This window comes from Pan troglodytes, chromosome 11, assembly GCF_028858775.2.
Source record: "Pan troglodytes isolate AG18354 chromosome 11, NHGRI_mPanTro3-v2.0_pri, whole genome shotgun sequence".
Classification (NCBI taxonomy): domain Eukaryota; kingdom Metazoa; phylum Chordata; class Mammalia; order Primates; family Hominidae; genus Pan; species Pan troglodytes.
The window spans coordinates 44,177,738-44,201,307 of NC_072409.2; the positions used below are offsets into that span (position 1 = coordinate 44,177,738).

Here is a 23,570-nt window from a genome sequence, read left to right on the forward strand (position 1 = left end):
GAGAATGGCGTGAACCCGGGAGGCAGAGCTGGCAGTGAGCCGAGATGGTGCCACTGCACTCCAGCCTGGGCGACAGAGCAAGACTCCGTCTCAAAAAAAAAAAAAAAAAAAAGAAAGTTATAGCTTTACATGAATGTACTTTAAAAGAAGAAGTTTTAATTAAAAATAACTCAGCTCCCATCTTAAGAAGCTAAAAAAAGAAAAGCAAAAAGAACCCAAAATAAGAAGAAAGGAAGTAATAAAGAGGAAAATATAATGAAATAGAAATAAAACTAAAGAGAATTAAAAAGTCAAAGGGTGTTTGCAAAAAAAATTAAAATTGCTAAACCCTAGACCTGAAACTATAAAACTCCTAAAAAAAAAATAGGAAAAAGCTTCATGACATTGGTCTTGACAATGATTTCTGGAATATGACACTAAAAGAACAAGCAACAAATATAAAATAGACAAACGGGACTACATCAAACTTACCAACTTCTTTGCAGCAAAGAAAACAGCCAACAGAGTGATAAGGCAACTTACAGAATGAGAGAAAATATTTGCAAACCATGTATCAAATAAGGAGCTAAAATGTAGAATATATAAAGAACTTCTACAACTCAGTAACAAAAAACTCAATTAAAAATGAATAAATGACTTGAATAGACATTTCTCTAAAGAAGATATAGAAATAGCCAAGAACCATATGAAAAGATGTTCAACATCACAAATTACCAGGCAAATGCAAATGAAAACCAAAATGAGATATCACCTAACCCCAATTTGTATGGCCACTACAAACAAAACAAAACAAAACAAAACAAAACAGATAATAAGTGTTAAGAAGGATGTAAAAAAGTAGAACCTTAATGAACTGTTAGTGGGACTGTAAAATGGTGTAGCCACTACGGAAAACAGTATGAAGGTTCCTCAAAAAATTAAAAATACCACATCATCCTGTAATCCAACTTCTGGATACATATCCAAAGGAATTGGAAGCAGATGTATGCATTCAATGTATGAACGGATAAAGAAAATGTAGTCTATCCACACAAATGGAATATTATTCAGACTTTAAAAGGAAGGAAATTCTGGCTTATACTACAACATAGATGAACCTTGAGGAAATTATATTAAATAAAATAAGCCAGTCACAAAAAGAAAAATATTGCGTGATCCCACTAATATGAATACTAAAGTAATTAAACTGATAGAAACAGAAAGTAGAATGGTAGTTGCTAATAGATGGGGAAGAGGAAAAGAATGAGTTGCTATTCAATAGGGAAAAGATGTCAGTCATGCAAGATGAAAAAGTTCTAGAGCTCTGTTGTACATAGTTAACAATATTATACAGTATACTTAAAAAGTATTAAGAGGATAAATATATGTTACGTGGTTGTTTTGCCACAATAATTTAAAAAAAGAATAAGAAGATCAAAGCTCCTACAACCCCCTCCAAAAAAATTACTAAACCCCTAGGAAAAATGATTAAACTAAAATTTAAAAAGACAAATTTCCAAGACCAGGAATGAAAGAGGAAACATTGTTACAGATCCTACATACATTAAAAGGACAATAAGAGATTCTTATTAAAAATAAAAACGACAGGCCCCAAATTCGTGAAATGAACAAATTCCTTTAATCATAAGGTTTACCAAAACTAAAATGGTAATTTTGAGTGGCCCTACATCTGTAAAGATATTAAAATCATGATTTTAAACTTTAACCAGAAGTAAAAGTTCAGGCTCACAGATAAATTCTGTCAAATACTTAAGTAGGAGAGACGGCAATACTTCCCAATTCATTTTATGAGGCCAACATAATCCAGACACCAAAACCTGACAAAGCCATACACTTCCTGCAAAAGTCCTTTAAAAATAATAGAAAGTCAAACCCAGCAATTGGTTATAAGGACGATACGGGAACACATGAGACCTATCCAAGAAATGCAACGTTAGTTTAACTTTTTTTTTTTTTTTTTTTTTGAGACAGAGTCTTGCCCTGTCAACAGGCTGGAGTGCAATGGCGCAATCTCAGCTCACTGCAACCTCCGCCTCCTGGGTTCAAGCGATTCTCCTACCTCAGCCTCCCAAGTAGCTGGGACTACAGGTGTGCACCACCACACCCAGCTAATTTTTGTATTTTTAGTAGAGATGGGGTTTCACCACGTTGGCCAGGGTGGTCTGGATCTTTTGACCTAGTGATCTGCCCGCCTCGGCCTCCCAAAGTGCTGAGATTACAGGCGTGAGCCACTGAGTCTGGCCAGTTTAACATTTGAAAAGCAATTTAATTACTTGCATTAACAAAATGAAAGGTGCCCTGGACCACTCCTGAGTCCCAGCACTTTGGGGAACTGAGGCAGGTGGATTGCTTGAACTCAGGAGTTCAAGACCAGCCTGGGCAACATGGTAAAACCCCATCTCTACAAAAAATACAAAAATTAGCTGTGCATGGTGGCACGTGACTGTAGTCCCAGCTATGCAGGAGGCTGAGGTGAGAGGACTGCTTGAGCCCAGGAGGTTAAGGCTTTGGTGAGCCATGATCATGCTACTGCATTCTGGCCTAGGCAAGAGTGAGATCCTGTCCCAAAAATAATAAAATAAAACAAAATAAAGGAGAAAAATCACCTTAGTAGTTGCAAATATATATATATTTATATATTATATATATTATATATTTATATAAATAATGTATATATTATTTATATATATTTATATTAAATATATATTATTTATATATATTTATATAATATATAATATATATTATTTATATGTATTATATTATATATAATATATATTATTTATATATAATATAATATATAATATATATTAAAAATATATATTTATATATATAATATAATATATAATATATATTAAGAAATATATATTTATATATATGAAAAAATTCAATGGCTATTCATGATAAAAACGCCTAACAAATTAGCAATAGAAGGAAACTTCCTCAATTTAATAAGCATCTACAAAAACATAGCACTAATACCATACTTAATAGCAAAATATTGAATGATTTCCCTGAGATCAAGAACATGAAAAGAATGTCTCATCTCACCATTTAATTCAACACTTAGGAAATATAAAGAATACAAAAAGTGAAGAAAGAGTAGAAAAGAAGTAAAAAAAGAAAACCAGATAAATGTAATAATTTAACTTTACATCAATCAGGGTAGGTAAAAGACAGAAAATAGCAGTGTTGGCAAGAATGAGGCAACAGAATTCTCGTACAACCCTGGTAGGATTGTGACAGGCTAAGTATCACTAACAACTGCTTCAGTACTGACTGTGTGGTTAAGTTAAATATTAAAAGCCAGTGCCCTTATACAAGGCTGGGATGTAACAAAAGCCCATCAAGAGTTTTGCCTAGGCCTTTCCTGGGCCTTAAAGCATGACAAAATAATGAAATAATTCTTAACAGGATCCATTTAGGATTAAACAAATTTTATTGTGGGTCTGAAGAAACTCCCCAGGCCTCCACAAACAAGTTTATTGGGGGCCTGAAGGAACTCCTCAAACCTCCTGATTTAGCAGGAGACAAGATAAGAGTAATCACCCCAGCACCTGGACCCATTTAGAACAAGTAAATTTACTGAGGCTCCAGAGGAAGGTCTTCAGGACTCAGACCTTAGTTATAGATTAAAAGAAGTTAATCACTTACGTCTTTAGACAAATGCACACTTACATGTAGACATATAGCTTAGAAGGTATATAAGCTCTGGAAAACTTTGTAATTTTGAGTTGGTCTGGTGATAATTTCCAGGCCTTCTCCCTGTAACCGGTTACAGAAATAAAAACTCTCTTCCTCCCCAGTTCATCTGCATCTCGTTATTGGGCCACGAAAAATAGCAGCCTGACCCTCAGTTTGGTCCGGGAACAGGATTGTAAAATGGTACAACTATTTTTGAAGACTGTATGGCAGGTTTTTTTAAATGTTAAACATACCTATGATCTAGCAATTCCCAAAGTACCTAAGAGATATTAAAAAAAAAAACAACAAAAAAAACAGGGTACAGAAAGAGATATACATCAGCCTAGTAAAAGAACCCTGGAAAAAAAAGAACTGTACAAGAATGGTCACAGTAGCTTAATTACTATACCTAACAATCAAAAACAACAGAAAAAGGAGAATGGATAAACAAAAGGTAGTAGATTCATACAACAGAATACAATAAAAAGGAATAGGAATAAACTACTGATCAAGTAACAAGAAGGCAGAAACAGAATACGTACTATATGATTTCATTTACACGGAATTCTAGGAAAGGCAAAACTTTAGTGATAGGGAGCAAATCAGTTATACAACAATATACATTACTTAAAACTCATCGAATTGTACACTTAAGAGTTGTGATTTTGTAATAAATCTGATTTTTAAAAAGCCTTCAAAGACATTTTCAAGTAAAAGAAAACCAGTAAAATTTATCGTCAGCAGACCTGCCCTGTAAGAGTTTTTGCGAACTGAAGAAAAATTATGCCAAATGGAACCTTGGATTTTCTGTGGTGACTGAAGATCACCAGAAACGATAAATAACGTTCACACCCAAAAAAGACTATTTCTTTTTTCTCCTAATTTCTTTAACATATATGACTGAAGCCAGGCGCGGTGGCTCACGTCTGTAATCTCAGCACTTTGGGGGGCCAAGGTGGACAGATCACTTGAGGTCAGGAGTTCAAGACAAACCTGGTCATGGTGAAACCCCTGGGCATGGTAGCGTATGCCTGTAATCCCAGTGACTCGGAAGCTGAGACAGGAGAATCGCTGGAACCCGGGAGGCAGAAGTTGCAGTGAGCCAAAATTGTGCCACTGCACTCCAGACTGGGCAACAGAGCAAGACGCCACCTCAAAAAGATAAAATAAAAGACTGTTTATAGCAAATACATTACATTTGCATTGTGATTGACAGCATATGAAGATTCAATACATATGACAATTACAGCCTGAAGAATGACGGAGTAGGTAGGTACAAGTACCTATACAATTACAAGATCCCTCATTTTACATGAAGTTGTTCGACATTACATAGACTGTGAAGAGTTACAAATATATACTGTCATCTCTAAAGCAGGCACTAAAAATATAAAGTAAAGATGCAAAGCACTATAGCTAAGTGGCAATTAAGTTATATTGAATTAAGTTAAATTAGAATGCTAAAAAAAAAAAAAATTCAATTGGCCCAAAGAAGGCAGAAATAGGAACAGGGGAAGAAAAAAAACAGGAGGCAAATAAGAAAACAAACAGTAAAAGAGATCTAAATCTATTTGTATCAGTAATTACATGAAATACACATTCCAATTAAAAGGCACAGACTGGCTGGGCACGGTGGCTCATGCCTGTAATCCCAGCACTTTGGGAGGCTGAGACAGGAGGATTGCTTAAGCCCACGAGTTGGAGAATAGCCTGGGCAACACAGCAAAACGTCGTCTCTAAAAATAAATAAACAAGGCACAGATTATCAGAATAGATTAAAAAAAAAAAGCAAGACCTAACCATATGTTGTCTACAATATAAAGACTTTAAATATAAAGACATAGGTCAGTTGAAAGAAAATGAATGAGAAAAGAGGTAACATGCAAAGAGTAAACATAACAAGACTGAAATGGCTATATTACTATCAGATAAACTACATTTCAAGAGAAAGTGTTACCAGAGATACAAAGGGATGTTTCATGAAAATAAAACAGTCAATTCATCAGGAAGATATAACAAAGATAAATATGTATGCACCTTATAATAACCATGCTTCAAAATACGTGAAGCAAAAATTGACAGAACTCGATGGAGAAATTGGCAATTCCATAATCCTAGTTCGAATTAACACCTTGCCACAACAGTTGATAAAATAACTAGAAAAAAAAATCCATAAGGAAATACAAGATTTGAACATAATAACTAACTTGACCAAACTGATATTAGTTCATCACTGCACAACAGAATGCACATGCTTTTAAAGGGCCCATGGTATATTCCCCAACTCACACTACATGCTGGGTTGTGAAATAACTCCCAATAAATTTGCAAAGACTGACATTCTACATCATTTGTTCTTTGACCTGAATGGAATTAAATAAGAAGTCAGTAAGAATAGCTAGAAACCCTCCAAATACTTGGAAATTAAATAGATGATGCACAGAAAGGCACTGCATTCATCAAGTGCATACAATTTTTTTGATGACTTTCACTGTAAAAGGGAGCAGAGAGATAGGGTAATGAGTGTAGTCAGAAATCATGACCCTTCTCAGCCAAGCGAGGTGGCTCACACCTGTAATCCCGGCACTTTGGGAGGCCGAGGCAGGCGGATCACGAGGTCAGGAGATCGAGACCATCCTGGCCAACATGGTAAAACCCTGTCTCTATTAAAAATACAAAAAAATTTAGCTGGGCATGGTGGCGCACGCCTGTAGCCCAGCTACTCAGGAGGTTGAGGCAGGAGAATCGCTTGAACTTGGGAGGCAGAGGTTGCAGTGAGCCGAGATCGCACCACTGCACTCCAGCCTGGGCGACAGAGTGAAACTCTGTCTCAAAAACAAAAACAAAAACAAAAACAAAAACAAAAGAAAAGAAAAAAAGAAATCATGACCCTTCTCTTGTCAGAACCCGGCAGTAGATCCCGCTGACCTCAGATAAGATCCACACACAATCTTGGCACCCTAGGCTTTCCCCAGTAATAGCCTAACCCCCTTTTCCCATCTGAGTTTCTATCCTCCATGAACTTCCTTTTCCAGGCAAAAAGGACAACTCCTGATACCCTCAAAGTCAGTCAGTTGCACAGTCCAGGTGGGTGCCAAGCACTGTGTCAGTGACCCATGAGGAGCCAGACAAGGTGCCTGTCCCCTCAAAGAACTATCTCAAAACCAGTGGGACAGTCAGACAGTTGAGATATACCATGCCAGCCGTGGAGTCCTCATATAATAAAGTGCTCTGCAACTAAAAAGGAAAATGGAAGTAATTCTGCCAGAGAAAACTCAGGAAAGCTTTGTAGTGGACAAATATCTGTAGTGAGGCATCTTTTGAGACAAATACGGAAACAACACAGCCTGAATAAGTGATACTAAATAAATTCTGTTAATTTTCTTGGGTATGATCATTAATGCTGAAGTTGTTTTTCTTTAAATTCCTTATTTATGAGAGATGCATACTGAACACTGAAGTATTAGATTGGTGCAAAAGTAATTGTGGTTTTTGCCATTTACAGATGAAATGATATGACATTTGAATTTTGTTTTAAAGAACTACATCAGAGAAGTGTCATACACAAGTTTTACTTCATTCTACATTCACAGCAGCTCCACGAGGTTAAGTACCTTGCTGAAAGTAACAGTGACAAAGGGAGAGACCTGGATTTGAACTCACTCTATGAAGGGTCACTCAAGACACCAAATCCTGGTATAGACCCCTAGTGAAAGAGACAATTTCCAAAGAGATCCACACTTGGGGTTGCAGATTTGGGGGAAAGAAGACAGGTGAGTCATTTGTAAGTGGTGAGTCTGAGTGATGAATCCATGGAACTTCAAAACTACTTCTGGATATCTTTGCAATGTTTTCATACTGAAAAGTTAGAAATAAGAGTAGGTCTTGGCTGGGCGCGGTGGCTCACGCTTGTAATCCCAGCACTTTGGGAGGCCGAGGCCAGTGGATCAGGAGGTCAGGAGTTCAAGACCAGCCTGACCAACATGGTGAAACCCCGTCTCGAGCGGGGTGAGGTGGCTCACGCCTGTAATCCCAGCACTTTGGGAGGCCGAGGCGGGCGGATCACGAGGTCGGGAGATCGAGACCATCCTAGCCAACATGGTAAAAACACAAAAATTAGCCAGGTGTGGTAGCGCGTGCCTGTAGTCCCAGCTACTCGGGAGGCTGAGGCAGGAGAATACCTTGAACCCGGGAGGCGGAGTTTGCAGTGAGCCGAGATCGCGCCGCGCCACCCCACTGCACTCCAGCCTGGCGACGGAGCAAGACTCCCTCTCAAAACAAACAAACAAACAAACAAACAACAAACAAACCCCGTCTCTACTAAAAATACAAAAAAAATTAGCCGGGCGTGGTGGCGGGCGCCTGTGGTACCAGCTACTCAGGAGCCTGAGGCAGAGAATTGCTTGAACCCGGGAGGCGGTGGTTGCAGTGAGCTGAGATCACTCCACTGCACTCCAGCCTGGGCGACAGAGTGAGACTTCATCCCCCCCCCCCAAAAAAATGTAGGTTTGGATGCCTTCCACCCAACTTCTTCCCCCACCTCCAGGAATTCAAGGAGTCACTCAACAGCCCCGTGAGGCTTGAGAAAAATGTTCCTTGGCCCTATGGGCACCATTCTGCTTGTTGCAACCCATGCTCCCGGAAGGGTCCCCAAGTCCGAGGGAGCCACACAGCTGCAGAAGCCGACAATCTGGATACAAGCACGCCCCCATGCAACCCACAACCCAGGGATGTCTAACTCCAGGCAAGCCCTTCTCAACTCACCAACTTGGGTCCCCAGGCCCCAAGGCTACTGACCCGAGTCGCACGGCCCTAGCCGTCCCCCCCACTATCAAGACCAAGTCTGGATGTCTACCCACAAACAATCCTCCCCCACAAACCCGGGTCCTAGTGGCCAAGCTGCACCATCACCACCACAGTGCACCAGCCATCCACAAGAGCCCTAATAACTGGACTGAGGTTGGGCACGGTGGCTCACGCCTGTAATCCCAGGACTGAGGTTGGGCACGGTGGCTCACGCCTGTAATCCCAGCACTTTGGGAGGCCGAGGCGGGGGGATCACTTGAGGTCAGGAGTTCGAGACCAGCCTTGCCAACATGGTGAAACCCCGTCTCTACTAAAACACAAAATATTAGCCGGGCGTGGTGGCGTGCGCCTGTAGTCCCAGCTACTCGGGAGCCTGAGGCAGGGGAATCACGCCACTGCACTCCAGCCTGGGCGACAAGAGCGAAACTCTGTCTCAAAAAAACAAAACAAAACAAAACCCAAAAAATTAGCCGGGCGTGGTGGCGGGTGCCTGTAATCCCAGCTGCTCGGGAGGCTGACGCAGGAGCATGGCTTGAACCCGGCGGCTGGGGTGGGGCGCGGAGATTGCAGTGAACCGAGATTGCGCCACTGCACTCCAGCCTGGGCGACAGAGAGAGACTCTGTTTCAAAAATAAATAAATAAATAAATAAAATTTAATAAATAAACAAATAAACAACCCGACTGATGCCCAAGCCGCGTGCCTCCCACTAATGGGGAAGTTTGCTCCAACCGAGGATATCATGTCCTCCAAAGGCACATTTGCTGGCCCAGAGACCTCCGAGGCGCGATGGTGGGGAGGGGATGGCGGGATACTAGTGGCAGGATGCTGTCTGGGTACCCCAGGCAGAGCCCACTCAACGGCCCCCGAAGTACCGGGGACGCACCTGCGGAGTAGCTCGGGAAGTCGGTCCCAGGCCTGCACTGGCCCCTCCAGGTCAACATACTGGGCCCAAAGTCCCGCCAGAAGCACGCGGCAACGCCAACGCCCCCTCCCCACCAGAGGACCTCCGCCAAGACCTCTCTCCGGGGTGGACCACGCACGCCCAGACCCCACAGCCGAAACTCAAACACCAAGGAACATGTGGCCACGACATGGACTGCCCATGCCAGCTTTCCCGGCCTTCCTTCCAGTGGAAGGCCCGCGAAAGCGGGGACCACCTCCGGGCTAGCTCACCAGAACTGTGAAAGGACACTCACCACGCACCAGGCGACGATGGCGGGACACGGAAGTACGCGAGCCGGACTGCCCCTGGGCACGGAACTACACTACCCAGACTGCCCCGGGGCGCGCAACTACCCTACCTTGGATGCCCTGGAGCGAGGGACTACAACATCCAGAATGCTGCGAGGGGCGGGACCGCAGCATCCAGGAGAAATTGTGAAAAATCAGAAAGTAAAATCTAACTTTCGGGTCTATGAGAAGGGTGGTCAGGTGAGCAGTAAGTCTTCTTTAACTTTTTATACGGTCCTTCTAATTTTATTTTTTTTTAAAAGAAAGATGTTACATGTCCTCCATCCTGCAAATTCACACCTGTGATTGTACACCCCTGAACTTTATCTACTTACTTATTTTTTGAGAAGGGGTCTTGCTCTGTCGGCCAGGCTGCAGTACAATGGTGTGATCGTAGCTCACTGCAGCCTCAAACCCCTGGCCAAGCAATCCTCTCACCTCAACTTTCTGAGTAGCTGGGAATACAGGTGCATAGCACCACACCGGGCTAATTTTTTGTTTTGTTTTTTAGAATCTGGGTCTCGCGGCCGGGCGCGGTGGCTCACGCCTGTAATCCCAGCACTTTGGGAGGCTGAGGCGGGCGGATCAGAGGTCAGGAGTTCGAGAGCAGCCTGGCCAATGTGGTAAAATCCCGTCTCTACTAAAAATACAAAAATTAGCTGGGCGTCCTGATGGGCGCCTGTAGTCCCGGCTACTCAGGAGAGTGAGGCAGGAGAATCGCTTTGAACTCGGGAGGTGGAGGTTGCAGTGAGCCAAGATCGCACCACTGTACTCCAGCCTGGGCAACAGAGTGAGATTCCTTCTCAAGGGGGAAAAAAAAAAGAGAATCTGGGTCTCGCTATGTTGACCAGGCTGGTCTGGAACTCCTGGCCTCAAGCAATTTTCCCACTTCAGGCTCTCAAAGTGCTGGGATTACAGGCGTGAGCCGTCCTTGTGGCCCAGGCTGCCTTTCGAGTTTATTTAGGGCCCTCTAGCCAGAGGTGGTGAGATTGGCAGTAACTCAAATTCCAACTGCTGGGATAGGTGATTCTCCTCGGGCTAAGGCTGGTGTAAATACTCCCTCCATGCGTGAGCATCAGCTGGGTTTGATCCAGTTTTGCTTTCTGGTATAACAGGGCAGCACTGAGTTCAATGCAATGTCTCATCATTGCTGTGCTTGCCGTCTCCCAAGAACATAGATTCTCTCTCCGCACCACAGAGCCACTGCTGGGGGATGGGTCAGGGGCATTGGTGATTCAAGACTGTCTTTCCTACCTTTTCGGTGCCTCTTTCAGTCATATGAAGTTATGCTTACCTGATTTTTGGTTCTTGTGAAGGTGCTTTTGTGTGTAAATAGTTGTTAACTTGTTTTTCTTACAAGGGGGAATGATCAGTGGAGCCTTCCATTCCACCATCTTGCTCCACCTCCCACCCCCATGTTTTAAATGACAGTGTGTATGAATGTACTTCTAAAAATGCCAAAAATACTGGGTTTTTTTTTTCCTGTTATAAAGAAGAAGATTCTGAAGTTTTTTTTTAATTCCAATTGATTACAAGAAGATAAGGAAAAACTAAACTTGAGGACATTTAACACTATAGCAATTAAAGTTATCTTACTAATGCAAAGATTGTTTATTAGATGTAACAGAATAATACGCTCAAAAACATACCAAAGTCTTTGCAAAATGAGTTATACTCTTTTTCTAAGAATTTGATAAAAAGTGGTATTTTTAAGTTACTTTCTATTTGCTTCTTCTCAAAATGAAGTAACAGGAACCAGATTTAGCCCTTCACCTTAATCAACATTTAAAAGGACAAAATATATGAAACATTTGAAGACATTTGACATCAGACAATGAAGAGCAGTGGAAATCATGGAGGTGAGCCCTTGAACTTCCCGCAGATGGAGAGAATTTCCAAGTCATAGCACAGAGAAGGGAAACTCAAGTGAAGCATGGAGTTCAACTTGAGGAGATGGAACTGGGAATCTGAGGAGGCGTATGCATCTAGAGTTCACAGGGCAGAGTACAGAAAGGGAGAGAGAGCACCAGAGATGTGCAGAGAGTCCTCTTCCTCAGGTATTAGTTAAGTGCTGACCAGCATGTACATGTGAGGAAACTCCTCAAAATTAGGGGTAAAAAACACTAGAAAGGGTTAGAGGGCAATACTGTGAGCTCAAAAAGAACAGGAATAATGTCTGTTCCCACGAGACAGAGTGGAAATGCTAATTCACATGGCATCAAGTCATGTACTCAGAAGGGTTTTGCCTCAATAGTGGGGCAAAAATTAACCTAAATGCTTCTCTGGTCTCACCTAACAGAGCTCAAATCCAAGCCTAGAAAGGACTGAATTGTTCCCAAGTAACTTAACTGCATCCCAGATAAAAAGCTCAAGAATATTTAAAAGAATACAAAACTATCCAGCATCCAATAAGGCAAAATTGGGGACTTTTTTTTTTTTCTATTCTTAGACCTGCTTCCATCCTAAGACCCTGGATTTTAGAATTCCAATTAAAAAAATGCTAGCATGCAAAGAATATATTCCCCAAAATGAAGAAAAAAGTCAACCAATAGAAATTACACAGAAGATACAATTAAAAGGTAAGGACACAAGCTGGGCACAGTGGCATGCGTCTGTAGTTGCAGCTACTTAGGAGGCTGCTTAAAACGATTGGGACGATTGCTTAAACCTAGGGGTTCCAGACCATCCTGGGCAAGACCCTAGCAAGACTCTGTCTAAAAAAAAAAAACCAAGATAAGAGCACTAAAACATTTATTATAACTACAACTTCAAGAAGCTACAGGAAACACTTCAAGAAGGGTTTTTCTATACATCATGCCATACTGGATGGTATGATGATTAATTTTACATGTCAACTTGGCTAGGCTATAATGACCAATTATTTGGTAGTAGTCTAGATACTACCATGTAGATATCTTACATGTGTAATTAACATTTTCAGTCAGTTGACTTTAAGGGAGATTACATTCCATAATGTGGGAGGGTTTCATCTAATCAGTTGAAGGCCTTAACGGCAAAATCTGAGGTTTCCAGAGAAGGAATTCTGCCTTAAGACTCTAACAGAAATCCTCCCTGATGTTTTAGCCTGCTGTCCTGCCCCGTGAATTTTAGACTCAAGATTGCAATATCAACTCTTACCTGAATTTTCAGCCTGCCTGCCCTACAGATTTCAGACTTGCCAGCCCCTGCAATTGCATGAGCCAATCCCTTAAATAAATCAGTCTCTCTCTCCCACTTGATAAACACTTGATAAACAGATCAATAGATAGAATATATATGTATATATACACACACACACATATATATACAGATACATACATCCTATTAGTTTTTTCCTATCCTATTACTTTTTTCTTTGTATATCCTATATATACATATATCCTACTCACTCTCTCTCTCTCTCTCTATATATATATATATCCTATTAGTTCTATTTCTCTGGAGGACTTTGACTGACACAGTTGGTATTGCAGCAGACTGGACATTTCAGGGGAAAAAGAAGTTAGCCTGAAGACATGGAAGGGGAAACTATTCAAAGTAAAAGAGGGATAAAAAATACTCAAATGAAAATTATGTGATGAAAATTATAAGCCAACAGATTAAAGCATCTCAGTGAAGCCCATGCAAAGGAAACATGAAAATAACAACACCAAGGTACAACTGCTTAAAAGCAGCTATAAAGAAACTTGTTTTAAAAAGCCAGAAAGAGGAGACATATTAGGTACAAATGAACAAAGATAACAGCAGATTTCATTCAATAAAAAATGCGGCCGGGCACAGTGGCTCACGCCTGTAATCCCAGCACTTTGGGAGGCCGAGGCAGGTGGACCATAAGGTCAGGAGTACAAGACCAGCCTGACCAACATGGTGAAACACTGTCTCTACCAAAAATACAAAAATTAGCCGGGAGTGGTGGTGCGCACCTGTAATCCCAGATACTCAGGAGGCTGAGGCAGGAGAATCGTTTGAACCCAGGAGGCGGAGGTTGCTGTGAGCCAAGATCGCACCATTGCACTCCAGCCTGGGTGACAGAGTGAGACTCCATCTCAAAAAAAAAAAAAAAAAAAAAAAAAAAGCAAGGTAAAAGGAGCAACATCTTTAAAGCACTGAAAAAAAAAGCCAATGTATCAACTTAGAATTTTTTACCCAGTGAAAAAACAGGATGTCCTTCAATCAAAAGGAAAAGGATACTAGATGGAAATAGGGATCTACACAGAGAAATGAAAAATGCTAGAAAGAATATGTAAAAGCTGTGTTTCTATTTAAATAGCTTTAATACATAATAAACTGTTTAAAGTAATAAGAAGGTATTGTGATGTTTATGATATATATAGAAATGAAATGCGTAACTATGATAACACAAAGGCCAGGGCTGAAATGGAAGCACATTGTTGTAAGGTTCTACTTTGTGTAAATAGTATAATACCACCAAAGGTAAATTGTGGTAAATTAAAGATGTGTAATATAAACTCAAAGATATAACTGAAATAACACAACCAACATATACCCAATGAACCAACAAAGGACAAATGAAATCATTAAAAATACTCAATTCAAAAGAGGGCAGGGAAAAGAAGAAGAATGAGCAGATCGATGGGTGGGCGCGGTGGCTCACGCCTGTAATCCCAGCACTTTGGAAGGCTGAGGTGGGGAAATCACCTGAGATCAGGAGTTCGAGACCAGCCTGGCCAACATGGTGAAACCCAGTCTCTACTAAAAATACAAAAATTAGCCGGGCATGGTGGCACATGCCTGTAATCCCAGCTACTTGGGAGGCTGAGGCAGGAGAATCACTTGAACCTAGGAGGCGGAGTTTGCAGTGAGCACCACTGCACTCTAGTTTGGGTGACAGAGCAAGACTCTGTCTCAAAAACAAGCAAACAAAACAAATAAACAAAGGGAAGTTGCACATTTCCAGTTCACTCACAGTGGTCAATCTTTGGATCCACGTTTCAGCCAACCAACCAAACTGTTAGAGCCCTTTCTAAGTCCCTGAGCTGAAACATTAAGTGTAGAATCTCTGCTTAGTGGGCTCATATTAATGAATTCAACCTGATCCAACTTTATGTTCCTTCCCCCGTTACCCCACACCCTTAATATTGATTCCTAAACATGTTCCCTGGTTTCTGCTTGTTTAAACTAGAAAATCAAGCAGTTCTTTTGGAATATAGTATACCTTTTCATGGGTCACACTTTGTACCTCTTCTTCAGGGACCTGCTGGGACTTCAGTCTAGGTATAGGTTTAGAAATGAAAAGGGGTGGTGCGTATGGGTCTTGAGAAAAACCAGCAGTGTCTTGCAAGACAACTGCCTCAGGGTAGGCCATTATCATTTCCTCAGGCAATGCAAAGTTAATCCCCTCAGGCAGAGGTGGAAAGATGAATATCACTGCAGGTTTGGAGGCCAGCTCCTCTGGGGTTGGGGAGAACTCTTCCACTGGCAAAAAGATTCATCAGAGTTTGGAGGCTCAATGTCTCTAGCCTTATTAAAGTCATCCAAGTTTACAGAACCCCATTCTTCTCCAATGTCCTCACTTTAAGAGTAGACACCTATGCGGCTTGGAGTTCAACTTGTGTTGTAATTCAGCCAATCATAGAATGAGGTTCTGCATTTGATTTTTCAGCAATTTCAGCCCTGTGCCTATAGGAGATAAGGCTCTCCTTCAGGGTATGCTTAGAAACTCTTGGATCATTTATGCAGCACTTGACCTGGGAATTCAAATCCCTGAGTTTGTCTTTTTCTTTCACCACTTTGTCCAGTGACATTAGCATTAGCCAACTACATCATTATATTCTTTAGTTTTCCAAAAATGTTTGAAAGTATCATATACAAAGTCACTTATCTCCTTGCTTCTTATAAGTGGCTGATTGGGAGTATCCAAAGCAGATATTTTGTGTATCTATATGAACATGCCATGGATTATCTAGTTTATACCATGGATTATCAGTGCTCTCTTTTTACTACTGGAAATAGAATTATTAACATCTTTAAATCAATTCATACTAGACAGCCAATTCCAGAACCAATTCAGAAAACTCATCTTAAAAATTCTGTTCCACTAGAACCACTCTCAGCACTAAAATCTGTATTAGGGTTCTCCAGAGAAACAGAGCCAATTTTATATATACATATATAAAACAGATAAAAGAAAATTTATTTTAGGAATTGGTTCACATGGTTATGAAAGCTCAAAGGTCCCATGACCTACTATGGGACCTACAGCTTGTAGCTGGAGAACCAGGAAAGCCAGTGGTATAATTCAGTCTGAGTCTGAAGGCTGATAATATAAGTACTGGCCTGAACCTGATGGCCCAAGAATCAGGGGCATCAATATCTGAGGGCAGGAGAAGACAGACATCCAAGCTCAGAGAGAAAGAATTCACCCTTCCTATCACGAGGTCAAGAGATCGATACCATCCTGGCCAACATGGTGAAACCCCATCTCTACTAAAATACAAAAACTAGCTGGGGATGGTGGCAGGCACCTATACTCCCAGCTACTCGCGAGGCTGAGGCAGGAGAATCGCTTGAACCCAGGAGGCAGAGCTTGCAGTGAGCCAAGATTGCGCTACTGCACTCCAGCCTGGGTGACAGTTCTACTTTTATGTTTTATTTGGGCCCTGAGTGGATTGGATGCAGCCCACATTGGTGAGGGTGATTTTTTTCACTCAGTCTACTGATTCAAATGCTAATCTTTTTCAGAAACACCCTCACAGACACAGCCATTAATAATGTCTTACCCCCTATCTGGGTGTCCCCTAGCCTACTTAAGTTGACAAATAAAATTAACCATCACAATAAAGTTACCTTCTCCTCCTAGTTTGTTGTTGAATATTTTCATCTTGAAGATATAAATCTTCAAGTGGAATAGAACCACTTAAATGTTGTCAAATGCTCTTTCTGAATATTAAGATAATCCTGTGGGGTTTGTTCTTTGTTCCACCAATATGATGCATTATATTGATTTTTGGATGTTAAATTAATCTTGAATTTCTGGGATAAATTCCACTTGAATGTGGTATTTAGCCCTTTTTTATGTTGTTAGATTTAGTTTGCTAGTTTTTAATTGAGGGATTTGCACCTATTTCATAAGAGATATTGACTTGTTTTTTCGTGATGGCTTTTTCTGATTTTAATATTGAAGCAATATTTGCTTCAAAGACTGAGTTGGAAAGAGTTTTCTCCTCTTTTGTTTCTTAGAAGAATTTGCGAAGAATTGCTATGGATTCATCTTTTTTTTTTTGAGACAGATTCTTACTGTCACCCAGGCTGGAGTAGAGTGGCACAATCTCGGCTCACTGCAACTTCTGCCTTCTGGGTTCAAGTGATTCTCCTGCCTCAGCCTCCCAAGTAGCTGGGATTGCAGGCTCCTGCCACCGTGCCCGGCTAATTTTTGTATTTTTAGTAGAGACGAGGTTTCACCATCTTGGTCAGGCTGGTCTTGAACTCCTTACCTCGTGATCCACCTGCCTCAGCCTCCCAAAGTGCTGGGATTACAGGCGTGAGCCACCATGCCGGGCCTGAATTCATCTTTAAGTGTTTGGTAGAATTTACCAGTGAAGGCATCTGGGACTGAACTTATCTTTGTAGGTAGTGTTTTCATTATTAATTCTATCTATTTTCTTGTTATACGTTGATATGGTTTGGATGTTTGTCCCCTTAGATCTCAAGTTGAAATGTGATTCCAAATGTTGGAGGTGGGGGCTAGTGGGAGGTGAGTAGATCACGGGGGCAGATCCCTCAAGAATGGTTTAGGCCAGGGGTGGTGGCTCATGTCTATAATACCAGCACTTTGGGAGGCCGAGGCAGGAGAATTGCTCTAGGCCAGGAGTCCAAGACCAGCCTGGACAACATAGTGGGACCCCATCTCTTCAAAAAAGTTTAAATTTAGCCAGATGTAGTGGTGTGTGTCTATGGTCCCAGCTACTTGGGAGGCTGAGGTGGGAGGGTTGCTTGAGCCCAGGAGGTCAAGGCTGCAGTTAGCAGTGATCACACCACTGTACTCCAGCTTGGGTGACAGAGCAAGACCTTGTCCCAAAATAACCATAGAGCACCTGATTCTGTCGCTGTTCGGGGCGCCACTTGTAGCCTGCACGGACCTAGGAGGACTGAACAAAGCGGGGGTGAACATGAGAATAAAAGACAAGAGACAAAAGAATCTATTTGGAAGAAGGGGTCAGGGGGCACCTTGCCTCTAGTGGACAAGGGCCCTGAGCTTTACACAGCCCTCCGTATTTATTAGGCAAAAGAGACAGCAGGAAAGGTGGGGGTGATTTTTGGGTAATTGTCAGCCAGCTTTGGTTCACAGCAGGCTTGTGAGACTGCATCCTTTGAACAATAGGCACTAATTTTCTCAGTAGGTAACTGCAAGGAACCCCGTGCCAGGGAGTGATGTCTCTCAGCAAACCTTTTGGTGGCAGGGCAGTGTGAGTTTGCCCACATCCTGCATTCATGATAAACAATCTGCTGTTTGATCATATAGCCTCCAGCAAAATGCTGAGTTGGTCACGTCTCACGGGCCTTCGGCTCCCTGCAATAATGATGATGATGATGATGATGATGATGATGATGATAATCAAAGAATGGCTTAGCTCCATCCCCTTGGTGATAAGTGAGTTGCTGCTCTGAGTTCATGCAAGATTTGGTTGTGTGGCATCATTCTCCCTCTCTCTTTCTCCTGCTCTTGCCATGTGACATACTTGCTCTCCCTTTGGCTTCACAATGATTGTAAGCTTTCTGAGGCCTCATCAGAAGCCAAGCATATGCTGGTGCCATGCCTGTATACCCTGAAGAAACATGAGCCAATTAAACTTCTTTTCTTTATAAATTACCCAGCCTCAGATATTCCTCTGTAACAACACAAGAACGGCCTGATACTTTGGTATGTTCAGATTTTCTATTTCTTCCTTAGTCAGATTCAGTAATTTGTATCATTCTAAGAATGTGTTCATTTCATCTAAGTTGTCTAATTTGTTGGCAAACAGTTTTATAGTATTTCCTTTTAATCATTTTTATTTCCCTAAGGTAGGTAGTAATGTCCCCTTTGTCATTATTGATTTTAGTTTCGTCTTTTTTGTTTGTTCAGTCTAGCTACATGTTTGTCAATTTCATTGATCTTTTCAAATAAACTACTTAGACTGCATTTCTTTTCTTTATTTTTACTATCACTATTTTAATGATTTTAACTCTACACTTTATTATTTCCTTCCTTCTCCTTGCTTTTCATTTGCTCTTCTTTTTCCAGTGTCTTACTGTGAAAGGTTAGGTTATTCATTTGGTATGTTTCTTCTTCTTTTTTTTTTTTTTTGTTTTTTTGAGATGGAGTCTCGCTCTGTGGCCCAGGCTGGAGCGCAGGGGCGCAATCTCGGCTCACTGCAAGCTCTGCCTCCCAGGTTCACGCCATTCTCCTGCCTCAGCCTCCTGAGTAGTTGGGACTACAGGAGCCCGCCACTGCGCCCAGCTAATTTTTGGTATTTTTAGTAGAGATGGGGTTTCTCCGTGTTAGCCAGGATGGTCTCGATGTCCTGACCTCGTGATCCGCCCGCCTTGGCCTCCCAAAGTGCTGGGATTACAGGCATTAGCCACCGTGTGGCCGGTATCTTTCTTCATTTTTAAAGTAGGCATTTACAGCTATCAATTTCTATCTAAGGCCGGGTGCGGTGGCTCACCCATGTAATCCCTGGTCTTTGGGAGGCCGAGGCAGGCGGATCACCTGAGGTCAGGAGTTTGAGACCAGCCTGGCCAACATGGTGAAACTCCATCCGTACTAAAAATACAAAAAATTAGCTGGGCGTGGTGGCAGGCGCCTGTAGTTCCAGCTACTTGGGTGGCTGAGGCAGGAGAATCGCTTGAACCCGGGTGGCGGAGGTTGCAGTGAGCTGAGATGGCACTACTGCACTCCAGCCTGGGCAATAAGAGTGAAACTCCATCTCAAAAAAAAAAAAAAAAAAAAGAATTCTATCTAAGCAGTGCTTTAGCTGCATCCCTTAAGTTTTGGTATGTTGTGGCTTCATTTTCATTTCTTTCACCCATTGGTTAAAAATGTATTTTTAAATTTCTATATATTTGTGAATTTCCACATTTTCATTGTTATTAATTTATAATTTTACTTAATTGTGGTCAAAGACATACTTTGTCTTGTTTTAATCTTTTTGACTTATTGAGGCTTGTTTGATTACTTTACATGTGGTCTATCCCAAAAAATGTTCCATGTGCTTTTGAGAAGAATGTGTATTTTTCCATCGTTAAAGATGGAGTGTTCTGTTAGAACTACTTGGGAGTTACATCATCTATTGTTGATATTCTGCCTATTTGTTCTGGTGTGTTCAGCTGAGGTAGAGCTTCCACCCTAGGAGTGGGTGTTGAGTGGGGTAAGGTCTCAGTCTCACCAGGAATTATAGTCTCTTCAACTTGGAATGAAAGAGGATGATGAATGCTGGAAACCTATCCCTCCTGTGATATGCCATATCCCCTGATTAGGAGCTGAAGGAGAGGGGTCCCTGTCTTCATGGCCACAACTACCCAGATTGGAGCTTCTAAAAAATCTGAGCTGGGGGTAGGGGATGGAGAAAGTGTGCCACGGTTTAAGTGCCACAGACTCTAGCTGCTGTAACCATGACTTTCTTGAATAAATATTTCTTGATTTGCTGTATGCCCTTAGGAGCAACTTCCAGTTGAACCATTAAAAAACCATAAAAAAAAAAAGTTATATTAGCCAGGCGCAGTGGCTCACGGCTGTAATCCCAGCACTTTGGGAAGGCTGAGGCAGGTGCATCATCTGAGGTCAGGAGTTCAAGGCTAGCCTGGCCAACATGGCAAAACCCCATCTCTAGTAAAATAAAAAAATTAGCTGGGCGTGGTGGCGCGTGCCTGTAATCCATCTCAAAAAATAAATAAAATAGTTATATCTTGCCAGTTTCCTGAATATTGTTTTACCAGTCCCAGTGATGTGTAGAAACTTCATTTACCTTTACATCCTTTTACCCTCCCTTATTTATTTATTTATTTATTTATTTATTTATTTATTGAGAGGAGTTTTGCTTTGTCCCCCAGGCTGGAGTGCAATGGTGTGATCTCGGTTCACTGCAACCTCCACCTCCCAGGTTCAAGTGATTCTTCTGCCTCAGCCTCCCAAGTTGCTGGGATTACAGGCGCCTGCCACCACGGTAGGCTAATATTTGTAGTTTTTAGTAGAGACAGGGTTTCATCATGTTGGCCAGGCTGGTCTCCAACTCCTGACCTCAGGTGATTCGCCTGCCTTGGCCTCCCAAAATGCTGTGACTACAGGTGTAAGCCACCGTGCCCGCCCTACCCGCCCTCATTTATAATTGTCTTAAATATTGCCTTTGTATACATTGAGAACCACATTGGACAGTGATATAATTTTTGCTTCAATAAAGTTATTCAGAAAATTTAAGAGTTCACTGCATTTACCTATATTTTTCTCTTCATATTGTTCATTCCTTCTTCCTGATGTTCCAAGACTCTTTGTTTTATTTTTCTGTTTAGAGAACTTCTTTTAGCCATTCTTTCAGGGTATATCTGCTGGTGACAAATTTACTTTTAATTCCTTTAAGAATGTCTTGGGGCCAGGTGCGGTGCTCGCGCCTGTAATTCCAGCACTTTGGGAGGCAGAGGTGGGTGGATCACTTGAGGTCAGGAGTTTGAGACCAGCCTGGCCAACATGGTGAAACCCCATCTCTACTAAAAATACAAAAATTAGCTGGGCGTGGTGGTTCATGCCTGTAATCCCAGCTACTCAGGAGGCTGAGGCAGGAGAATAGCTTGAACCCAGGATGTGGAGGTTGCGGTGAGCTGAGAGAGTGTCACTGCACCCCAGCCTGGGCATTAGAGTGAGACTCTGTCCTAAAAAAAAAAGAATGTCTTGAACACTCCAAACGAGGATATTCTTCTCTGGATATAGGCTTCTGGGTTAACATGTCTTTTCTTTTCTTTCTTTTTTTTTGAGATGGAGTTTCACTCTTGTTGCCTAGGCTGGAGTGCAATGGCACGATCTCAGCTCACTGCAACCTCTGCCTCCTGGGTTCAAGTGATTCTTCTGCTTCAGGATTGAAAATCCAGGTTCCCCACTCAGCCTTTGTTGACACCAGAGGAAAGGGGCTCTTCATTACTGCTAGGTGGGACAGGAGTTCAGGTTCCCCTCTAGGCCTCTGCTAATATCACCCTGGCTGGTAGGCACCAGGGTGTCTTAATACTGCTCCCCATGTGGTTTCCACTAACACCATAGTGGTGTGGCTTCATTATTGCTAGGTAATGGTGAAAGTCCTGAATCTTCACTAGGTCTCCTCTGGCACCCATGTGTGGGAATGTGAGTGCCTTGTTAAGCCCAAATAGGGCTGGAAGTCTAGATTCCATAGATAGTCTCCATTGACACTGTGGAAGGAGGAGGGATAAGGATCATAAGGATAAAAGTCTCAGCTCCCCACTCAGCTTACTCTGACTTGATCAATGTGCCTCATTAAAACCTGGCAAGGGTGGTAGAATTCTAGGCTTCCCACGCAGCCATCTGTGGGGTGGGCCTGGGACTGAACTTTTTCTGCAGTGTTTGGGGTGGATAAATAAATATCTAAATTTTATCTCTTGCTAGGTTGCTGCTTTCCTGATCTTTTGACTAGACAGTCAGTCTTTCCTAGGTCTTTATTTTTGCCTGTGCTCACTGGCATTATTGTGTTGCAGGCTTCTCTAGCACCCAGTTTGGGATATACAAGGCAAAAAGAAAATCAAGGGAGCTTCCATGTTCTTCCTCAGGTCTCCATGTACCTAATCAGTCAGGTTTCATCCCTCCATCTTTCACGGACTTATCTTTGCTTTTATCTGTACTGAATGGGAGAAATAGGGAAAACTATGTCTATTCCATCTTTTCAGAAGTAGAAATCCCTCTCTAGTTTTAAAGTATAATTCTCTTAAGTATTTCCTCTACATACATTAAACACCATATCATGTGTCAAAATTTTTATATCAAATATGATGTAAGAAATTCATGAAGGGAATGAGAGTCCTTCATATTTATTCCTATTTTTACCCATTCCATTGTTCTTTTTCCAAAGTTCCAAGCCTCTTTGTGCTTTTTATTTCCTATTTTGACATTTTAAGCCATTTTAAAAGGTAGGCCTGCTAACAACAAATACTCTTTGTTTTCATTTGTCTGAGAAATAAAATTCTTTATTTTCTACTCATTCCTGAGGATATTCTTGCTAGATGTAGATTTCACCGACAATCCTTTTCACAACTTGAAGAATGTTATGCCATTTCCTTCTAACATGCATGGTTGCAGATGAGAAATCTGCTGTCATTTTAATTGCTTTTCCCCTATAGGTAAGGTGTCCTTTCTCTCACATGCTACTTTCAGGATTTTTTTCTTTGTGTTTAGTTTTTGTTTTTGTTTTTTTCAATATGGAAGTCTTCATGAATTTGTGTGTCATCCTTGCACAGGGGTCATGCTAATCTTCTCTGTTGCCCAGGCTGGAGTGCAGTGGCGCAACCTCGGCTCACTGCAACCTCCTCCTCCCAGGTTCAAGCTATACTCCTGCCTCAGCCTCCCTAGTAGCTGGGATTACAGGCACACACCACCACACCCAGCTAATTTTTGTATTTTTAGTAGAGACAGGGTTTCATCATGTTGGCCAGGCTGGTCTTGAACTCCTGATCTCAGGTGATCTGCCTGCCTCGGCCTCCCAAAGTGCTGAGATTACAGGCGTGAACCACTGTGCCCAGCCTGAAGCAAGCATATCTTTGTGTTTTGTTTTTAGAAGGTTAATTATAATGTGTACTGGCATGGATTTCTTTTGGCGTATCCTATTTATGTTAGCTCAACTTCTTGAATCTGTAGGT

At 41.7% G+C, this 23,570-nt stretch overlaps 1 protein-coding gene and 1 pseudogene across 10 annotated transcripts in view; both read right to left on the bottom strand.

Moving 5' to 3' along the window:
- ZNF169 (zinc finger protein 169) overlaps positions 1-9,752 on the bottom strand; it is a 39,759-nt gene extending 30,007 nt beyond the window's left edge. For 8 of the 10 annotated variants that reach the window (XM_054658287.1, XM_054658285.1, XM_063788515.1 and 5 more), the window contains exons 1-2: positions 9,686-9,752; positions 4,675-4,833 (exon numbers count right to left, since the gene is read on the bottom strand). The gene's annotated coding sequence lies outside the window, so the exon portion shown is untranslated. The remainder of the gene's footprint in view (positions 1-4,674; positions 4,834-9,685) is intronic. The other 2 variants (XM_009456928.4, XM_520703.7) reach the window with 2 other exon arrangements.
- Positions 9,753-23,126: 13,374 nt separating this feature from the next.
- On the bottom strand, positions 23,127-23,196 carry LOC112204439 (U6 spliceosomal RNA; annotated as a pseudogene).
- Between the last annotated feature and the right edge of the window lie 374 nt (positions 23,197-23,570).